At 42.8% G+C, this 19,428-nt stretch overlaps 1 long non-coding RNA gene across 1 annotated transcript; it reads left to right on the forward strand.

Annotated features, from left to right (window-relative positions):
- Positions 1 to 14,423: 14,423 nt before the first annotated feature.
- On the forward strand, positions 14,424 to 18,014 carry LOC119308782. The gene is made up of 6 exons (XR_005150297.1): positions 14,424 to 14,553; positions 14,650 to 14,880; positions 15,611 to 16,299; positions 16,394 to 16,849; positions 16,945 to 17,189; positions 17,289 to 18,014. It is a non-coding gene; the product is annotated as an uncharacterized LOC119308782 (long non-coding RNA).
- Positions 18,015 to 19,428: the final 1,414 nt, after the last annotated feature.

A 19,428-nucleotide genomic window follows, 5' to 3' on the forward strand; every position in this document is an offset into this window, starting at 1 on the left:
TTTCATATACTAGTGGGAAATTTTCATTATAGAACTTGGCTTGTATATTCCTATGATGGGCTTCCTCAAATGCCCTAGGTCTTCGTGAGCAAGCAAGTTGGATGCGCACCCACTAGTTTTCTTTTGTTGAGCATTCATTTATAGCTCTAGTGCATCCATTGCATGGCAATCCCTACTCCTCACATTGACATCAATTGATGGGCATCTCCATAGCCCGTTGATTAGCTGCGTCGATGTGAGACTTTCTCCCTTTTTGTCTTCTCCACATAACCTCCATCATTATATTCTATTCCACCTATAGTGCTATATCCATGGCTTGCACTCATGTATTGCGTGAGGGTTGAAAAAGCTGAAGCGCGTTAAAAAGTATGAACCAATTGCTCGGCTTGTCATCGGGGTTGTGCATGATGGGGGCATTTTGTGTGACGAAAATGAAGCATAGCCAAACTATATTTTGTAGGGATAAGCTTGCTTTGGCCTTGTTGTTTTGAAAAGACATGATTGCTTTATTGGTACACTCGAAGTATTGTCGTTTTTTATGTCAAATGATAGACTATTGCTTTGAATCACTCGTGCCTTAATATTCATGCCATGATTAGACATATGATCAAGATTATGCTAGGTAGCATTCCACATCAAAAATTATCTTTTTTATCATTTACCTACTCGAGGACGAGCAAGAATTAAGCTTGGGGATGCTGATACGTCTCCGTCGTATCTATAATTTTTGATTGTTCCATGCCAATATTATTCAACTTTTATATACTTTTGGCAACTTTTTATACTATTTTTTGGGACTAACATATTGATCCAGTGCCCAGTGCTAGTTCCTGTGCGTTGCATGTTTTTTGTTTTGCAGAAACCAATATCAAACGGAGTCCAAATGGGATAAAAACGGACGGAGAATTATTTTGGAATATTTGTGATTTTTGGGAAGTAAAATCAATGCGAGACGGTGCCCGAGGGGGCCAGGAGATAGGGGGCGCGCCCCAGGGAGGCAGGCGCGCCCTGGACTCTCCTGGGGCCCCGGTAAGGCAGTTGACGCTCTTATTTTGCCGCAAGGAAGCTAATTTTACGAGAAAGATCTAGGCGAAAGATTCACCCCAATCGGAGTTACGGATATTCGGATATTAAAGAAACGTTGAAGGGGTAGAATGTGAGAACGCAGAAACAGAGAGATAGATCCAGTCTCGGAGGGGCTCTCGCCCCTCCGACGCCATGGGAGCCAAGGACCAGAGGGGAAACCCTTCTCCCATCTAGGGAGGAGTTCAAGGAAGAAGAAGAAGAAGAAGAAGGGCGCCTCTCTCCCCCTTGCTTCCGGTGGCGCCGGAGCGCTGCCGGGGGCCATCATCATCACCGCGATCTTCACCAACACCTCCGCCATCTTCACCAACATCTCCATCACCTTACCCCCTCTATCTACAGCGGTCCACTCTCCCGCAACCCGCTGTACCCTCTACTTGAACATGGTGCTTTATGCTTCATATTATTTTCCAATGATGTGTTGCCATCCTATGATGTCTGAGTAGATTTTCATTGTCCTATCGGTGATTGATGAATTGCTATGATTTGTTTGAGTTGCATGTTTTATTATTGGTGCTGTCCTATTGTGCCCTCCGTGTCGCGGAAGCGTGAGGGATTCCCGCTGTAGGGTTTGCAATATGTTTATGATTTGCTTATGGTGGGTGGCGTGAGTGACAGAAGCATAGACCTGAGTAAGTAGGTTGTTTGCATATGGGATAAAGGGGACTTGATACTTTAATGCTATGGTTGGGTTTTACCTTAATGAATCTTTAGTATTTGCAGATGCTTGCTAGAGTTACAATCATAAGTGCATATGATCCAAGTAGAGAAAGTATATTAGTTTATGCCTCTCCCTCAAATAGAATTGCAATAGTGATTACCGGTCTAGTAACGTAGTCAACTGCTTAGGGACAATTTCACAACACCTACCACTACTTTTCCACACTCACTATATTTACTTTATTGCATCTTTATCTAAACAGCCCCTACTTTTTATTCACGTGTTTCTTATTATCTTGCAAACCTATCCTATCACACCTACAAAGTACCTCTAGTTTCATACTTGTTCTAGGTAAAGCGAACGTCAAGCATGCATAGAGTCGTATCAGTGGCCGATAGGACTTGAGAGAGTATTTGTTCTACCTTTAGCTCCTCATTGGGTTCGACACTCTTACTTATCGAAAGAGGCTACAACTATCTCGTATACTTGCGGGTTATCAATGTAACAATAGTGGCGTAAGTATTTCCCTCAGTTTTTGAGAACCAGGGTATCAATCCAGCAGGAGGCTCCTCAAAAGTCCCACGCACCTACACAAACAAACAAGAACTCGCAACCAACGCAATAAAGGGGTTGTCAATCCCTTCACGGCCACTTGCGAAAGTGCGATCTGATAGAGATAATATGATAAGATATATATATTTTTTGGTATTTTATGATATAGATTGGAAAAGTAAAGATGCAAAAAAAGTAGATTGAAAGCTTATATGCTAAAAGATAGACCCGGGGGCCATAGGTTTCACTAGTGGCTTCTCTCAAGATAGCATAAGTATTACGGTGGGTGAACAAATTACTGTCGAGCAATTGATAGAAAAGCGAATAATTATGAGATTATCTAGGCATGATCATGTATATAGGCATCACGTCCGTGACAAGTAGACTGACTTCTGCCTGCATCTAATACTATTACTCCACACATCAACCGCTATCCAGCATGCATCTAGAGTATTAAGTTCATAAAGAACAGAGTAACACATTAAGAAAGATGACATGATGTAGAGCGATAAACTCATGCAATATGATATAAACCCCATCTTTTTATCCTCGATGGCAACAATACAATACGTGCCTTGCTGCCCCTGCTGTCACTGGGAAGCACACCGCAAGATTGAACCCAAAGCTAAGCACTTCTCCCATTGCAAGAAAGATCAATCTAGTAGGCCAAACCAAACTGATAATTCAAAGAGACTTGCAAAGATAACTTAATCACACATAAAAGAATTCAGAAGAGATTCAAATATTTCTCATAGATAAACTTGATCATAAACCCACAATACATCAGATCTCGACAAACACACCACAAAAAGAGTTACATCGAATAGATCTCCAAGAAGATCAAGGAGAACATGGTATTGAGATTCAAATAGAGAGAATAAGCCATCTAGCTAATAACTATGGACCCGAAGGTCTGTGGTAAACTACTCACAACTCATCGGAGAGGCTATGGTGTTGATGTAGAAGCCCTCAGTGGCTGATTCCCCCTCCGGCGGAGCACCAACGAAGGCTCCAAGATGGGATCTCGCGGATATAGAAGGTTACGGTGCTGGAAAATAATTTTTCGTGGTCGCCTCTGATGTTCTCGGGGTACGTGGGTATATATAGGAGGAAGAAGTAGGTCGGTGGACGCCCGAGGGGCCCATGAGATAGGGGGCGCCCAGTAGGGGGGGGTGCCCTCCACCCTTGTGGCCTCCTCGATTGTTTCTTGACTTGCACTCCAAGTCCTCTGGATCACGTTTGTTCCAAAAAGATCGTTCCCGAAGGTTTCATTCTGTTTGGACTCCGTTTGATATTCCTTTTCTTCGAAACACGGAAATAGGCAAAAAAACAACAATACAGGTTGCGCCTCCGGTTAGTAGGTTAGTCCCAAAAATGATATAAAAGTGTAAAGTAAAGCCCATAAACATCCAAAACACGTAATATAATAGCATGGAACAATCAAAAATTATAGATACGTTGGAGAGGTATTAAGCATCCCCAAGCTTAATTCCTGCTCGTCCTCGAGTAGGTAAATGATAAAAACAGAATTTTTGATGTGGAATGCTGCCTAGCATAATTCTCAATGTAATTTTCTTTATTGTTGCATGATTGTTCAGATCCAAATGATTCAAGATAAAAGCTTATAAAACATAAAAATAGTAATACTCGAAGCATACTAACAAATAATCATGTCCTATCAAAACAGCATAGCCAAAGAAAGCTTATCCCTACAAAATCATATAGTTAGGCCATGCTTCATTTTCATTACACAAAATACTCCCATCATGCACAACCCCGATGACGAGCCGAGCAATTGGTTCATACTTTTTAACGTGCTTCAGCTTTTTCAACTCTTACGCAATACATGAGCGCAAGCCATGGACATAGCACTATGGTGGTATATGGTGGTGGTTGTGAGGACAAAAAGGGAGAAGATAGTCTCACATCAACTAGGCGTATCAACGGGCTATGGAGATGCCCATCAATAGATATCAATGTGAGTGAGTAGGGATTGCCATGCAACAGATGCACTAGAGCTATAAATGTATGAAAGCTCAGCAAAAGAAACTAAGTGGGTGTGCATCCAACTCGCTTGCTCACAAAGACCTAGGGCATTTTGAGGAAGCCCATCATTGGAATATACCAGCCATGTTCTATAATGAAAAATTCCCACTAGTATATGAAAGTGACAACACGGGAGACTCTCTATCATGAAGACCATGGTGCTATTTTGAAGCACAAGTGTGGAAAAGAGATAGTAGCATTGTCCCTTCTCTCCTTTTCTCTCATTTTTTATTTTTATTTATTTGGTCTTTCTTTTTTTTATTTGGCCTTTCCTTTTTTTGGTGGGCACTTTGGACTCTTTTTTTAAAGTCCGAAGTCCCATCCTGACTTGTGGGGGAATCATAGTCTTCATCATCCTTTCCTCACTTGGGACAATGCTCTAATAATGAAGATCACACTTTTATTAATTTACAACTCGAGAATTACAACTCAACACTTAGAACAAAATATGACTATATGAATGCCTCCGGTGGTATACCGGGATATGCAATGAATCAAGAGTGACATGTATGAAAATTATGAGGGTGGCCTTGCCACAAATACAATGTCAACAACATGATCATGCAAAGAGCAATATGACAATGATGGAGCGTGTCATAATAACGGAACGGTGGAAAGTTGCATGGCAATATATCTCAGAATGGCTATGGAAATGTCATAATAGGTAGGTATGGTGGCTGTCTTGAGGAAGGTAAATAATGGGTGCATGATACCGGCAAAAGTTGCACGGCGCAATAGAGGCTAGCAAAGTGGAAGGGTGAGTGTGCGTATATCCATGGACTCACATTAGTCATAAAGAACTCATATACTTATTGCAAAAGTCTACTTGCCCTCGAAGAAAAGTACTACTACGCATGCCCCTAGAGGGATAGATTGGTAGGAAAAGACCATCGCTCGTCCCCGACTGCCACTCATAAGGAAGACACTCAAAGGAGCACCTCATGCAACAAATTTGTCACACAACTTTTACCATACGTGCATGCTACGGGACCTGCCAACTTCAACACAAGTATTTCTCAATTTCATAATTACCCACTAGCATGACTATCGGTGTCAAAACCGGCGGATCTCGGGTAGGGGGTCCCGAACTGTGCGTCTAGGCAGATGGTAACAGGAAACAAGGGACACGATGTTTTTACCCAGGTCTGGGCCCTCTCGATGGAGGTAAAACCCTACTCCTGCTTGATTAATATTGATGATATGGGTAGCACAAGAGTAGATCTACCACGAGATCAGAGAGGCTAAACCCTAGAAGCTAGCCTATGGTATGATTGTTGTTCGTCCTACGGACTAAAACCCTCTGGTTTATATAGGCATCGAAGAGGGTTAGGGTTACAGAGAGTCAGTTACAATGGTAGGAGATCTACATATCCGTATCGCCAAGCTTGCCTTCCACGCCAAGGGAAGTCCCATCCGGACACGGGATGAAGTCTTCAATCTTGTATCTTCATAGTCCAGGAGTCCGGCCAAAGGTGATAGTTCGGCTATCCGGACACCCCCTAATCCAGGACTCCCTCAATGACTCTAACATTACCACCTTTTTATCTCAAAACAATTATCAAGCATCAAATTGATCCTAGTGTTTAATGCACTTTCTATGATAGTTTTTATTATACCCAACTTGGATGCTCATCATTCTAGGACCAAATTCATAACCATAGCAAATACCATGCTATTCTAAAAGACTCTCAAAATAATATAAGTGAAGCATGAGAGATCAACAATTTCTTCAAAATTAAGCCACCGTCGTGCTCTAAAAGATATAAGTGAAGCACTAGAGCAAACACTATCTAGCTCAAAAGATATAAGTGAAGCACAATTTCTTCAAAATTAAGCCACCGCCGTGCTCTAAAAGATATAAGTGAAGCACTGGAGCAAAAACTATCTAGCTCAAAAGATATAAGTGAAGCACATAGAGTATTCTAATAAATTTCAATGAAGTGGGGTTCTTCCAAAAGTTGTGTACAGCAAGGATGATTGTGGTAAACTGAAAATCAAAGACAAATATCATACAAGACGCTCCAAGCAAAACACATATCATGTGACGAATAAAAATATAGCTCCAAGTAAAGTTACCGATAAACGAAGACGAAAGAGGGGATGCCTTCCAGGGGCATCCCCAAGCTTAGGCTTTTGACTATTCTTGAATATCTTGGGGTGCCATGGGCATCCCCAAGCTTAGGCTCTTGCCACTCCTTATTCCATAGTCCATCAAATCTTTACCCAAAACTTGAAAACTTCACAACACAAAACTCAACAGGAAATCTCATAAGCTCCGTTAGTGAAAGAAAGAAAAACCACCACATAAGTTACTGTAATGAACTCATTCTTTATTTATATTGGTGTTAAACCTACTGTATTTCAACTTTTCTATGGTTCATATCCTTACATACTAGCCATAGATGCATCAAAATAAGCAAACAACACACGAAAAACAGAATCTGTCAAAAACAGAACAGTCTGTAGAATCTGTAACTCTCGAATACTTCTGGAACTCTAAAAATCCTAAAAAAATAGGAAGTCCTGGGAAATTTGTCTATTGATCTACAGCAAAAAGAATCAACGCAAAATCACGTCTCCGTGAATTACTAAAATTATTTTCATGTGTGCAAAGTTTCTATTTTTTTCAGCAGAATCAAATTAACTATCACCATAGGTTATCCTATAGGTTCTACTTGGCACAAACACTAAATAAAACATGAAAACACATCTAAACAGTAGGTAAATGCAAAATTTATTACTAACCAGAAACAAAAACAAAAACACAAATAAAATTGGGTTGCCTCCCAACTAGCGCTATCGTTTAACGCCCTAGCTAGGCATAAAAGCGAGGATAGATCTAAGTAGTGCCATCTTTGGCACTCAATTCATAAGTAGCTCGCATGATAGATTCATAGGGTAATTTCACTTTCTTTCTTGGAAAGTGCTCCATGCCTTTCCTTAATGGAAATTTGAATCTAATATTCCCTTCCTTCATATCAATAATCGCACCAATCGTTCTAAGAAAAGGTCTACCGAGAATAATAGGACAAGAAAGATTGCAATCTATATCAAGAACGATAAAATCTATGGGAATTAATGTTATCAAGGAGTTAATTAGAATAATTAGCCATAATATTATCAAGGAGTTTTGTAGCTTCTCCCAAGGTGATTTCCATAAACGTGCCTCCCGCGGCCGAATCTAAAAGATTTCTAGAAGCAAAATTCAATCCGGCATAAATTTTTTGTATGATCATCCATAAATTCAAACCATGAGTAGGGCAATTGGGAATCATCAATTTCATTCTTTCCCAAGATTGTGCAACATGCTCATGATCAAGTTGTTTAAAATTCATAATATCGTTCCTAAGAGAAATGATCTTAGCAGGAGAAAAATACTTAGAGATAAAAGCATCTTTGCACTTATTCCATGAATCAATATTATTCTTAGGCAAAGACGAAAACCAAACTTTAGCACGATCTCTAAGTGAAAATGGAAATAACTTCAATTTAACAATATCATTATCCGTATCTTTCTTCTTTTGCATCTCACACAAATCAACAAAGTTGTTTAGATGGGTAGGGGCATCTTCACTAGGAAGGCCGGAGCAAGATTTAGCAAAGCAGCATTGATTTCACAAGACTCAACATCATTAAGAGGAGCAATCGGGGTACTAAGGAAATCATTACTATTGGTATTGGAAAAGTCAAACAACTTGGTATTATCCGGCGCCATAGCGACAAGCAATCCAACACAGAAGCAAACAAAAAGGCAAGTGAAAGAGAGGGGAGATTGGGAAAGAGAGGGAGAATAAAACGGCAAGGGTGAAGTGGGGGAGAGGAAAACAAGATGCAAATGGCAAATAATGTAAGTGCGAGGGAGATGAGTTTGTGATGGGTACTTGGTATGTCTTGACTTGAACAAAGACCTCCCCAGCAACGGCGCCAGGAATCCTTCTTGCTACGTCTTGAGCTTGCATTGGTTTTCCTTGAAGAGGAAAGGGTGATGCAGCAATAGTAGTGTAAGTATTTCCCTCAGTTTTTGAGAACCAAGGTATCAATCCAATAGGAGGCTCCTCAAAAGTCCCACGCACCTATATAAACAAACAAGAACTCGCAGCCAACGCAATAAAGGGGTTGTCAATCCCTTCATGGCCACTTGCGAAAGTGAGATCTGATAGAGATAATAAGATAAGATAAATATATTTTTGGTATTTTATGATATAGATTGGAAAAGTAAAGATGCAAATAAAAGTAGATTGAAAGCTTATATGATAAAAGATAGACCCGAGGGCCATAGGTTTCACTAGTGGCTTCTCTCAAGATAGCATAAGTATTATGGTGGGTGAACAAATTACTCTCGAGCAATTGATAGAAAAGCGAATAATTATGAGATTATCTAGGCATGATCATGTATATAGGCATCACGTCCGTGACAAGTAGACCGACTCCTACCTGCATCTACTACTATTACTCCACACATCGACCGCTATCCAGCATGCATCTAGAGTATTAAGTTCATAAAGAACAGAGTAACACATTAAGAAAGATGACATGATGTAGAGGGATAAACTCATGCAATATGATATAAACCCCATCTTTTTATCCTCGATGGCAACAATACAATACGTGCCTTGCTGCCCCTGCTGTCACTAGGAAAGGACAACGCAAGATTGAACCCAAAGCTAAGCACTTCTCCCATTGCAAGAAAGATCAATCTAGTAGGCCAAATCAAACTGATAATTCGAAGAGACTTGCAAAGATAACTTAATCACACATAAAAGAATTTAGAGAAGATTCAAATATTTCTCGTAGATAAACTTGATCATAAACCCACAATTCATCGGATCTCGACAAACACACCGCAAAAAGAGTTACATCGAATAGATCTCCAAGAAGATCAAGGAGAACATGGTATTGAGATTTAAAGAGAGAGAAAAAGCCATCTAGCTAATAACTATGGACCCGAAGGTCTGTGGTAAACTACTCACAACTCATCAGAGAGGCTATGGTGTTGATGTAGAAGCCCTCCGTGGTTAATTCCCCCTCCAACGGAGGGCCGGCGAAGGCTCCAAGATGGGATCTCGCAGATACAGAAGGTTATAGTGGTGGAAATACTTTTTCATGGTCACCTCTGATGTTCTCGGGGTACGTGGGTATATATAGGAGGAAGAAGTAGGTCGGTGGACGCCCTAGGGGCCCACGAGATAGGGGGGCGCCTAGTAGGGGGGCGCGCCCTCCACCCTCGTGGCCTCCTCGATTGTTTCTTGACTTGCACTCCAAGTCCTCTGGATCACATTTGTTCCAAAAAGATCGTTCCCGCAGGTTTCATTCCGTTTGGACTCCGTTTGATATTCCTTTTCTTCGAAACACTGAAATAGGCAAAAAAACAATAGCAATACAGGCTGGGCCTCCGGTTAGTAGGTTAGTCCCAAAAATAATATAAAAATGTAAAGTAAAGCCCATAAACATTCAAAACAGGTAATATAATAGCATGGAACAATCAAAAATTATAGATACGCTGGAGACGTATCACTGTGCGCCTTTGAGACCACGTCAGTATGTATGTACATAGCCGTATTTACTTTCTTGCAGCGTGGCTGTACGTATGTGTACACGTTATAGACGGGACTGCGTGACATGCAACGTCCGCGTCTCTACTACGACACATGTTGCTCCTTACTCGGCCACAGCTCATCGTTGCAGAGAGACCGATCGACCAGTATGTACGTACACATTCGCGACCAGACAGACAACGCTACGTACGCTTCGACCGGGTGGGTCCCAGCTGTTCCTTGCGTGCGAAGATATAGCTGGTGGGACTTAGCTGTCAGGGGAAAGAATCTTTTTTTTGTAGTATGGATGCACTTTCTTGCATGCAAAGATGTAGGTGGTGGGTCCCAGCTGTTAGGGAAACATTTTTTCTTGAAATACGGTGGCCCGTCCGGTGGATCCCCGCTATCAGGTGGAGGAATCACTATTTTACGCATAATAAGGAGGCACTTCCTTGCTGCGGCCATGGACCTAGCTGTCAACCTCTCCAGGTACAGTACTCTTCTGATGGAACTCGTTCCTTGACCACATTGACCACGCCGCGCCGAGAGCACCAAGGTGGTGGACAACGGCGAGGCCTAGGAAGGGGATGACACGGAGCCGGGGAAGACGTGGCACTGGATGCCACGCGGAGAGGAGTACGAGGGTTGATTGGCTCGGCTGCGGTGTGAGGTTGCCGTCGCCGCAGAATAACATGGGTTGTGGGTGAGTAGAGGGATGGCCTGGCGATAGGTTGGAGTAGGGTGGGACGGTGAGGTCTGCATGGCAGCAGAGCTGGCCACGGGAGGCAGGAGCAAGCGGCACGACCGACGCTGGTTTGTGTGGCTGGAGCAAGAAGACCAGAGGTTGAAGAAGCACTACGGCCGTTGGATAGACATCATACGGTCACTAGAGCTAGAATTGTTCATATTGACTAAGTTGACAAAGCCCTCCGTCCGCGTCAACTTAGTAAGCCCACAAGTCAGCCTCCTACTATGGTGGGTCCCAGCTAGCAAGGGGAGTATTCATTTTTTTGTTCGTAATAAGGAGGCACTTCCTTGCGTATGAAGATATAGCTTGTGGGTCCGATCTGTCAGCGGGAGGAATATTTTTTCATGAAATACAGAGGCCCTTCCGGTGGGTTCCACCTATCAGGTGGAGGAATCATTATTTTGCGCGTAATAAGGAGGCACTTTCTTGCTTCGGCCGTGGACTCAACTGTCAGCCTCTCCACGTACAGTCCTCGTCATTCCTTGAACACGTTGAGCATGCCGCGCCGAGAGCATCAAAGCGGTGGACGACGGAGAGGCCTAGAAAGGGGACGATGTGGAGCCAGGAAAGATGCGGCAATGCACGAACAGGAGTACGAGGGTTGACTGGTTTGACTGCGGTGTGAGGCTATTGTCGCTGCAGAATAATAGGGGTTGTGGGTGACTAGAGGGATGGCCTGGCCAACAGTTGGAGTAGGAGGGGCGGTGAGGCCTGCGCGGCAGCACCGCCGGCTGCGGGAGGAGGAGCAAGCATGTCCCGCCGGCGCTTGTTTGAGCGGCTGGAGTAGGAAGAGCAGAGATTGAAGAAGCAGGACAGCCGTTGGATGGACATCGAACAGTGACTACTCTCACGTGTTGACTAACTTGACACGGCGTTGTGTGCGTGTCAACCTTTTTTTAGGAAAGCATACGCGTCAACCTATAGTAGGCGCACAAGTTAGCCTCAAATCTGTGGAAAAAATAGCATACAACCCAACTGCCATTATTTCTAATAATTTACATCCCATTTGCTAATTTTAAGGATTTTTTGAAGCCCATATTCTTTTTGTTAGCATTACAACCCATATTGTGGCCACGGCTAAAACATTATACGAAATTTTGCATATTTCGGTGCGGTCCGAACTGTTTTTAATCCCGAAATATCGAGTCACATTCAAACTAATGTGAAAAATAAATTCATATCAATATAAAATCCAAATAATTTTCCACGCATAAAAATCTATGGAATTTAAAATCTCGAAATGAAAAAAAGAATTTTGAAACTAATTGCCGGTTTGATGTGTTTTAAAAATGTACAACCCATTTCTCATTACCGATAGCCAATTTTCTCGTCTTGAAAGATTTGCAGCCCAGCAGGGCTGACAAAGCAAGTAGGCCTCGATTGGTTATTCTGCAAAAGAACAAAAAAAATGGGCTAGCCCTTTTCAGAAAGAAGAAAACTACTAGGCTGGTCTTGTGGTAAACATAAAAGAAAAGGCTGGCTAGACAGGCTAGAGTGCCCCGCACAGCCTAGTTGACACCCTGCTTCCATCACAAAAACAAAAATAACTGGGGAAGCTACTGGGTCCTTAGTGTCAGTCGGTCGTTGTGCAATTCTCTCGTTTATTGACTACGTTAACAATGGCCTAGGACCCAGATGTCAGAAATCCATTAGGAGGAACCATTTTTTTACTTGAAACAAGGAAGCACTTGCTTGCGTACTGCCATGACCCTGGTGGGTCCTTGTTGTCGTCCCTCCACGTACAATCATCTTCTGATTGTGTACGTGTCAACCTAGTAGGCCCACAAGTTAGCCTCTAAATCCGTGGCGGACAAATACAACCCATTTAAAAAATAACAACCCATTTCATATGTTCACATGGAAAGTTCAACATTCAGAGCAAAGTAACAGGTCTGATCAGATATAGAGTACTGAACTTCCATGTTGACAACCATCATAGCCAAGTTAACTATCTACTCCCACTAATACTCTAGTGTACAAGTACTGACTTACTCCTAGCTAACTAGAAGATGTCGGTCGCCATCTACGGTACACGCTAAATGCCGGCACTAACGTCCTCCGCCTCCTTGCCTCGGACTTGCCGGTGGTGCAATAGAGAGCGCTGCTTGTGCGCGTTGGCCCTTTCCATACCGGCATGGTCCACCGAAGCTTCAGCTTCTAAGCGGGAAACCCACTTAACGAGCTGGTAAAAAGGCGTTGCGCACGCGTCCGTGCCTGATAGCCTCTAGGGCTATTTGCCGGGCGCCGGCCTCTACGTAGTCGGCCCAATCGCGGGCGCTCTGCTCGTGACTCAAAGCGGCGGTGCACTGCTACTCCATGCCCCACTAGAGGCGCAAATCGGTGATACGTAAGAAGATTCAAGATGGTATAATGTTGAATCAGGAAAAGTATGCCACTGAACTTCTAACTCGTATGGGAATGAGGGACTGCAAGCCCTCACCCACACTGTTGTCCTCTTAAGAACAGCTTTTAGCACATGAAGGAGAACCACTCAAGGAAGAAGAGAACACCAAATATAGAAGTGCCGTTGGAGCTCTATGGTATTTGACTTTGACACGACCAGACATATCATTTGTTGTAAATAAGGTTTGTCAATACCTGCATGCCCCTTCCTCCACTCACTGGATAGCTGTCAAAAGGATTATATGATACATTAAACATACAGTGAGTTTGGGACTTCAGTTCAGACGTTCTAGTTCCACACTTGTTAGTGCTTTCTCTGATGCTGACTGGGCAGGATGTAGTGATGACAGGAAGTCAACTGGAGGATTTGTAGTGTTCTATGGTTCAAACCTTATTTCTTGGAGTGCTAGAAAACAAGCCACAGTGTCAAGATCAAGTATAGAGGCTGAATACAAGTCACTAGCAAATTCCACTGCTGAAATTATCTGGGTGGAATCATTGCTTAATGAGTTGGGAATTAAGCAACACCGTGCTCCGTATTTATGGTGTGATATTTTGGGAGCCACCTATCTCTTTGCTGACCCCGTTTTTCATGGTAGAACTAAACATATTAAAATTTATTTTTATTTTGTAAGGGAAAGAATGGCAGAGAAGAAGTTGGACATAAGGTTTCATTTCATCCAAAGATCAAATAGCAGATGGATTCACTAAAGCTTTGTCGGTCAAGCTTTTCGAAGAGTTCAAGAGAAATCTCAGTATAGGATAGTTTAGATTAAGGGAGGGTGTTAGAGTTTGAATCTCCAACAACATGTAATCCTAAACTATCTCTGTAACTCTCCCTCGTATCCTATTCCATCTCTGTAACAACCGATCGCTCAAATCCGGTTCCGACTCTTGTATTCCACGCTACGGCAGGGCTTGCCTCTCAATATATAGTAGATGATTCCCCGCGCGTTGCGGCGGGACCTCTGGCTACCAAATGATGGAAATATTGTATTTCTTTACCATGAAAAATTAAACTAATTGACGAGCGCGGCGTTACTGAGCTGGGTGGCATCTGAACATGGTATCCTGGTCGTAGGTCCATCTCTAGGGATTTGCGCTAGTGGGTCCATTGCATCATATATGGCTGAGGCAAAATGAGATCGACTGACAGTATACGGCGATGAACAGTGGTATACGCCAGCTGGTGGGCTCATAACTGAAACTCGACGTTACGCTGACGACCCGAGCCGTGGATCGTCTCCGTCAGGGAACGTAAGCGCGCCGTCTAGTGCGAAGACAGCGCCATCAAGAGGTCAGTAAAATGCTGGCCGATGGGTGGAGTGTGGGGTAGTCGAAATATCTCAGTCCCCCTGTACTCATTTGAGCAGTTTCCCCCCTTCCAGCCCCACCCCCTTCCACCGCCCCCATCCTCCAAGCTCACTGGGAGACGGCGAAAAGCAATGGCGATGGCGGGGAGTGCGGCGACATCTATGGAAGTACGCCAAGACGGGCTCGAATTTCTGCTAGAGTCTGGTTGACAGGTACGTTATTCACCATAATATTCCGTTCTATTCTATCCCGAGACGCTCCAACGCAAATATGCTAAATATTCTTCGATTTATTGGTCACACGTGTAGGTTCCCGCTGCGAGAGGTGACTGCTGATGTTGAGCAGTCAGATCCATTGGTGCTAATGGACGTATGGACGTCGGCGTCGACTCCAGCCGACTCATCGTGCGATGCTGTGGTTGGCCACCTCGATGATTCATATGAGCATAACAAGTCACCCCGCAAGAGGAAGGAATCGCGGACACAGTCAGCCGAATCCACCAAGAAGGTCAACCCAGACGACCCGGAATGGACCAGAAGGTATACATGGCTCTCATAAGTGTTTGAAATTTTCTGTAGGTGAAGAAAGAAATATGTCCATTATGAAAAATAGCTGAAGCGTATACGTGATACTGTCAGCTAAATGATGCACTTGTGAACTGAAGACAAAAAATCTAGTGCTGCTGTCAGCTAAATTTCAGTTTGTCAACCATTCACAGAATTAACCCATTTTAGTGCTTCTGAACTGAAAACACAAACAAGACAAAAGATCTTGTACACACCCTAGTGACAATGTAGAATATGTTCAGACAACTGAAAAAACAACTTTTTTTTAGTTCGTCAAGCATTCACAGAATTAACCCATTTTAGTGCTTCTGAACTGAAAACACAAACAAAGACAAAAGATCTTGTACACACCCTAGTGACAATGTAAAAATGTTCAGACAACTGAAAAAACAAAATGATTTTTTTCTTTAGAAGAAACCATACGGAGATGCGCTGATAAACCATCGAAGAATGTAGTGAAGCCAGATATTGAGATGAGCTTTGATTCCCTAGGGGAAGTGTATGATTTCTATAACCTATATTCTTGGGAGCTCGGATTTGGTATAAGAAATGGCAAGAGCCGGTTGAATGTTGTGTGGAAAAAATGTATGCAAGAGATTGTATGTGGGTGCACGGTTAGCACTTCAGACCTTTATATTTCCTTAACTAATTCTTGTATAGGAATTCATTTGTTAAGAGCTGACGAACGGTAAAAAAAATGCAGGGAAAACCAGATCAACATAATAGCCGCTCTTGCCGCTGCGAGTGCCCTCGATGATCAGATTACTTAGAGCTGCAGACAAATGGATGGTACATTGCTGAGCACCGGTGAAGCCACAACCATTCATTGTCTCTTACTTGTGGTGAAAAGGTACATTGGCCATCTCACAAGCACATAGACGTTTACACAAGAGATTTGGTGAAGCAGCTTAGGTCGAACAATGTGAACCTCAACAAGGTTTACAACATAGTTGGCAGCTTCTTCGGTTCATCACAGAGTGTGCCTATCACAAAAAGGTCATTGCACAACCTGTGTGGACGAAAGTCGAGACGAGGCTGACGATGATGTGAACAAAACCTGAGATGTGTTCAAGGAGATACAACGGAATGACCCAGAGTTCACCTACCGAGTAGAAGGTGACTAGGAAAGCAGAATAAAAAACCTTATGTGGACAGATGGGAACAGCAAGCTGCAGCACAAATTATTTGGTGATGTCATCACATTCGATACGACGTATCGGACCAATTTGTATGACATACCCTTTGGGTTATTCATTGGTGTGAACAATCACTTCCAAAGCATAATACTAGCTGGAGTGCTGATGCATGATGAGCAAGTTGAGAGTTCCCAGTGGGTGTTCGCTGAATTCGTCAACATGATGGGTGGTAAACATCCACAGACAATATTGACAGGTATGCATCCATTTTATTTATGAGAAACAAAGCTATGATGGCACGGAAAAAATGCATGTATTCTACTAATTTGTTTCTGTTGTGACAATTGTAGACCAAGCAAGAGCCATGGAGATAGCAATCAAGAGCGAGCTTCCTGGGACTGTGCACAAATGGTGCAAATGGCATATTCTTAAGAAAGTCAAAGAGAACCTTGGCCCACTGTAAACCAGCAAGAGTGAGTTCAGGGCTGAATTCCACAAAGTGGTGAATCACATGATAAGTGAGGAAGAATTTGAGACTCCATGGGGTATGCTTGTTAAGTACAATTTGATGTCCCACAGTTACATGACAAATTTGTACGAGATACGACGCAAGTGGGTGAAACCATACTTCAAAGGTGTTTTCTGTGCCAAAATGACCAGCACCCAGCGTAGCACGAGTGCAAACAATATGCTGAAAATATACATGCCACCAGCAAGTCCAATGCATGTGTTTTGTGCGTCAGGATATGAGGCTGCAATTCGACCAGGAATCAGATGAGAGCTACCAAGAAAAACAAACAAGGATTGTAAGCCCACTATATGAAAAACCTACTCAATTGTTTGTTGCTCATATTATTGTGTATAAAACTGGCAAATTCTCTTTTTCCTCTGTGCTGCTCAGAGTGGCGCTGTCATGAGAACAAACATTGCTATCGAGAGGCAATGCGGGTAAGGTTGATACATGGAAGATGTTTGAACAATTTGGTGAGTATATGTTCGAAGGTGGATCGTACCAAGTCGAGGAATTTGAAAAGAAAAAAAAGTATATCACATGACACAATGATGCCAAAAGACGAGATAAATGGAGAAAGGTGGAATACAAGGTGACCATATCAGATGAGGGTGACTGGTTCGAATGTGAATGCGGTCAGTTTGCTCACACTGGAATGCTTTTCTGCCATGCTCTCATACTATCGAACCCGCTCATGTGCAAGATATGGTACTTATTCTTGCTGACGTGCGCAGGTGATGGGCCACATTGGGGTGAAGGAAATACCCAAACGGCACATCCTGAAAAGGTGGACAAAAGATGATAGGGACATCTTGCCACAACACATTGCTCACTTTCGGAAGGACCAGGCTGCTAACCAATCTTTAACGTGTCGAAGCTCAACTCTGTACCTACATGCAATGGAACTTGTGAGGATTGGAGACTCATCGGTGGCTGCCTACGAAATAGTGCTGGGGAGGATCAAATACTTAATCATAGCAGCATCTCCGTTTGCAGAAAACAGGGATGGACTAGGGATTGAGGACGGGATATATTAGATGAATCAAGTCGGAAGAACAATGTATCGGCTGGGGCAATGCTCAACAATGATGCAGTAATTGTTGAGAACGAGAACAACATTACCACATCTGGCAATTGGGATGCCCTCGCGAGTCTGTCAGCTCCAAGCAAGAAGCGTGGTGTCGCGCGTCCATGCTCAAGCAGAGAGAAAGCACCGTATGAAGGCATGAGTAAACGGAGGAGGTTTTGTAGTATACGCAAGCTCCCAGGACATAAGAGGACCAGCTGCCCAGACATGGGTGATGTGCCAAAGCAACCTCGCAAGCCTGTAACTTGCAAGAATTGTGGTATTACGGGTCACCGTCGCACCTCGTGCACGAGGCCACTATTGCCCAAAGCATTTTAAGACTTTTTCAGACCTTGTGTAAAAGATGAATAATCGACGATTTTCTAGTTTGTGACTTATGGATCAACTTCCGTGCTTGTTCCTCATGAAGTAAACTAATGTTTTCAGATACAGCCGCGCTGTCTAAACTGATGAATCTGATTTTCGCTATCACTGTGACATAACAACTAGTGTGTGATCACATCTGACAAATTGTTATGAGATAAAAAATAGAACGATGCTGACAAGGTTGACATCTGATCACTGGTTCTTCACTTATCCCTGCGTGGTCATGGATGTGCACGACAATCACCAAGATTATTTTTTTTGCCTGCTGGCTCCTGAATGTGCATAACAATATTCAGGATGGTGTTTGCCTGCTGTCGTATTTGAACATGGTTTGCCGCAGAACCTTTAATGCGCGGGACGAGGAGGCTCGGAAAACTTTCTGATCCATCCACATTGATCCGGTCCCGCTAAGCGCTGGTCGTTGAGCAGCTCTTTAATGCGCGGGAACCATCAACGAATACCCTGTAAATACACGGGACGCATATGCTCAGAAATACAAAATACTCCTGCATCCCAATGAATACGAACGACTGAGATTTCGGGCTCAGCTGTTCCGACGATCAGAAACGAATTTTCGCTAATTGACAGATTAACTTATTTGAAGGAATTTTTTATGGAGAGCCAAATTTTACTAAAAGATGAACTCAGCTACACTGGTAGGGATAGATATTGTATTCATAAAATTGCATTATTTTCAAGTGTGAACACAATTGCATAATTTTGAAGTGAAACCGGTTTGTTCATTAATCATCGATTTTGTATTAGGATAATGGAATAGATGGCGCTCAATTATCCTCGATGGGAAAATATTTATGTCATCAATTTATACTTCAATCAGTCTCGCTAAGTCTCAGTCGAATGAAGTCTCAGTCGATGTTATATCCGTGAGATTTTACATTGAGATTTGTGCAAAATTTTCTTTTCAATTTTTTTTCTTTTTCTCTCTTCATGTTATGCCACTTGATTGGGACTTGGTTAAATCTCAGTCGACTGAGACCTAGCCACACCCTACTTCAATATACCTCAAGAGGTCACATCATCGAAATGACAAACAATGAGAGTTTCGGAATGCAAGCATGTAGATTTAGAAGTACCAAAGTTTAACTTCTTGTTACGTGGCTCTCATCAAAGGGCCTTGAATGTCGGACCAATGCGACCAAGGTGTAAGCAATGCTCAACTGGTTTGTTGTATGCCAACTAAAAGAGTAGAGGTCATAGTATAAAAAGTGGTTGTTATAAACTAATCATAATTAAATCCTCATGACCAAAGTACAGTTGAGTATAAACTTGAAAACATATAAGAACTTGCTGGCCATCAGCTATTGAGCCCAACCCCTAAAAAACTACTAAGCCAAAGAAAACTACTACAATGGGACATTAAAATAGTCGTACCAATACTGGCAGAATAGGTAGAATTGATT

Source organism: Triticum dicoccoides, chromosome 1B, assembly GCF_002162155.2.
Source record: "Triticum dicoccoides isolate Atlit2015 ecotype Zavitan chromosome 1B, WEW_v2.0, whole genome shotgun sequence".
NCBI classification, from domain to species: Eukaryota; Viridiplantae; Streptophyta; class Magnoliopsida; order Poales; family Poaceae; genus Triticum; species Triticum dicoccoides.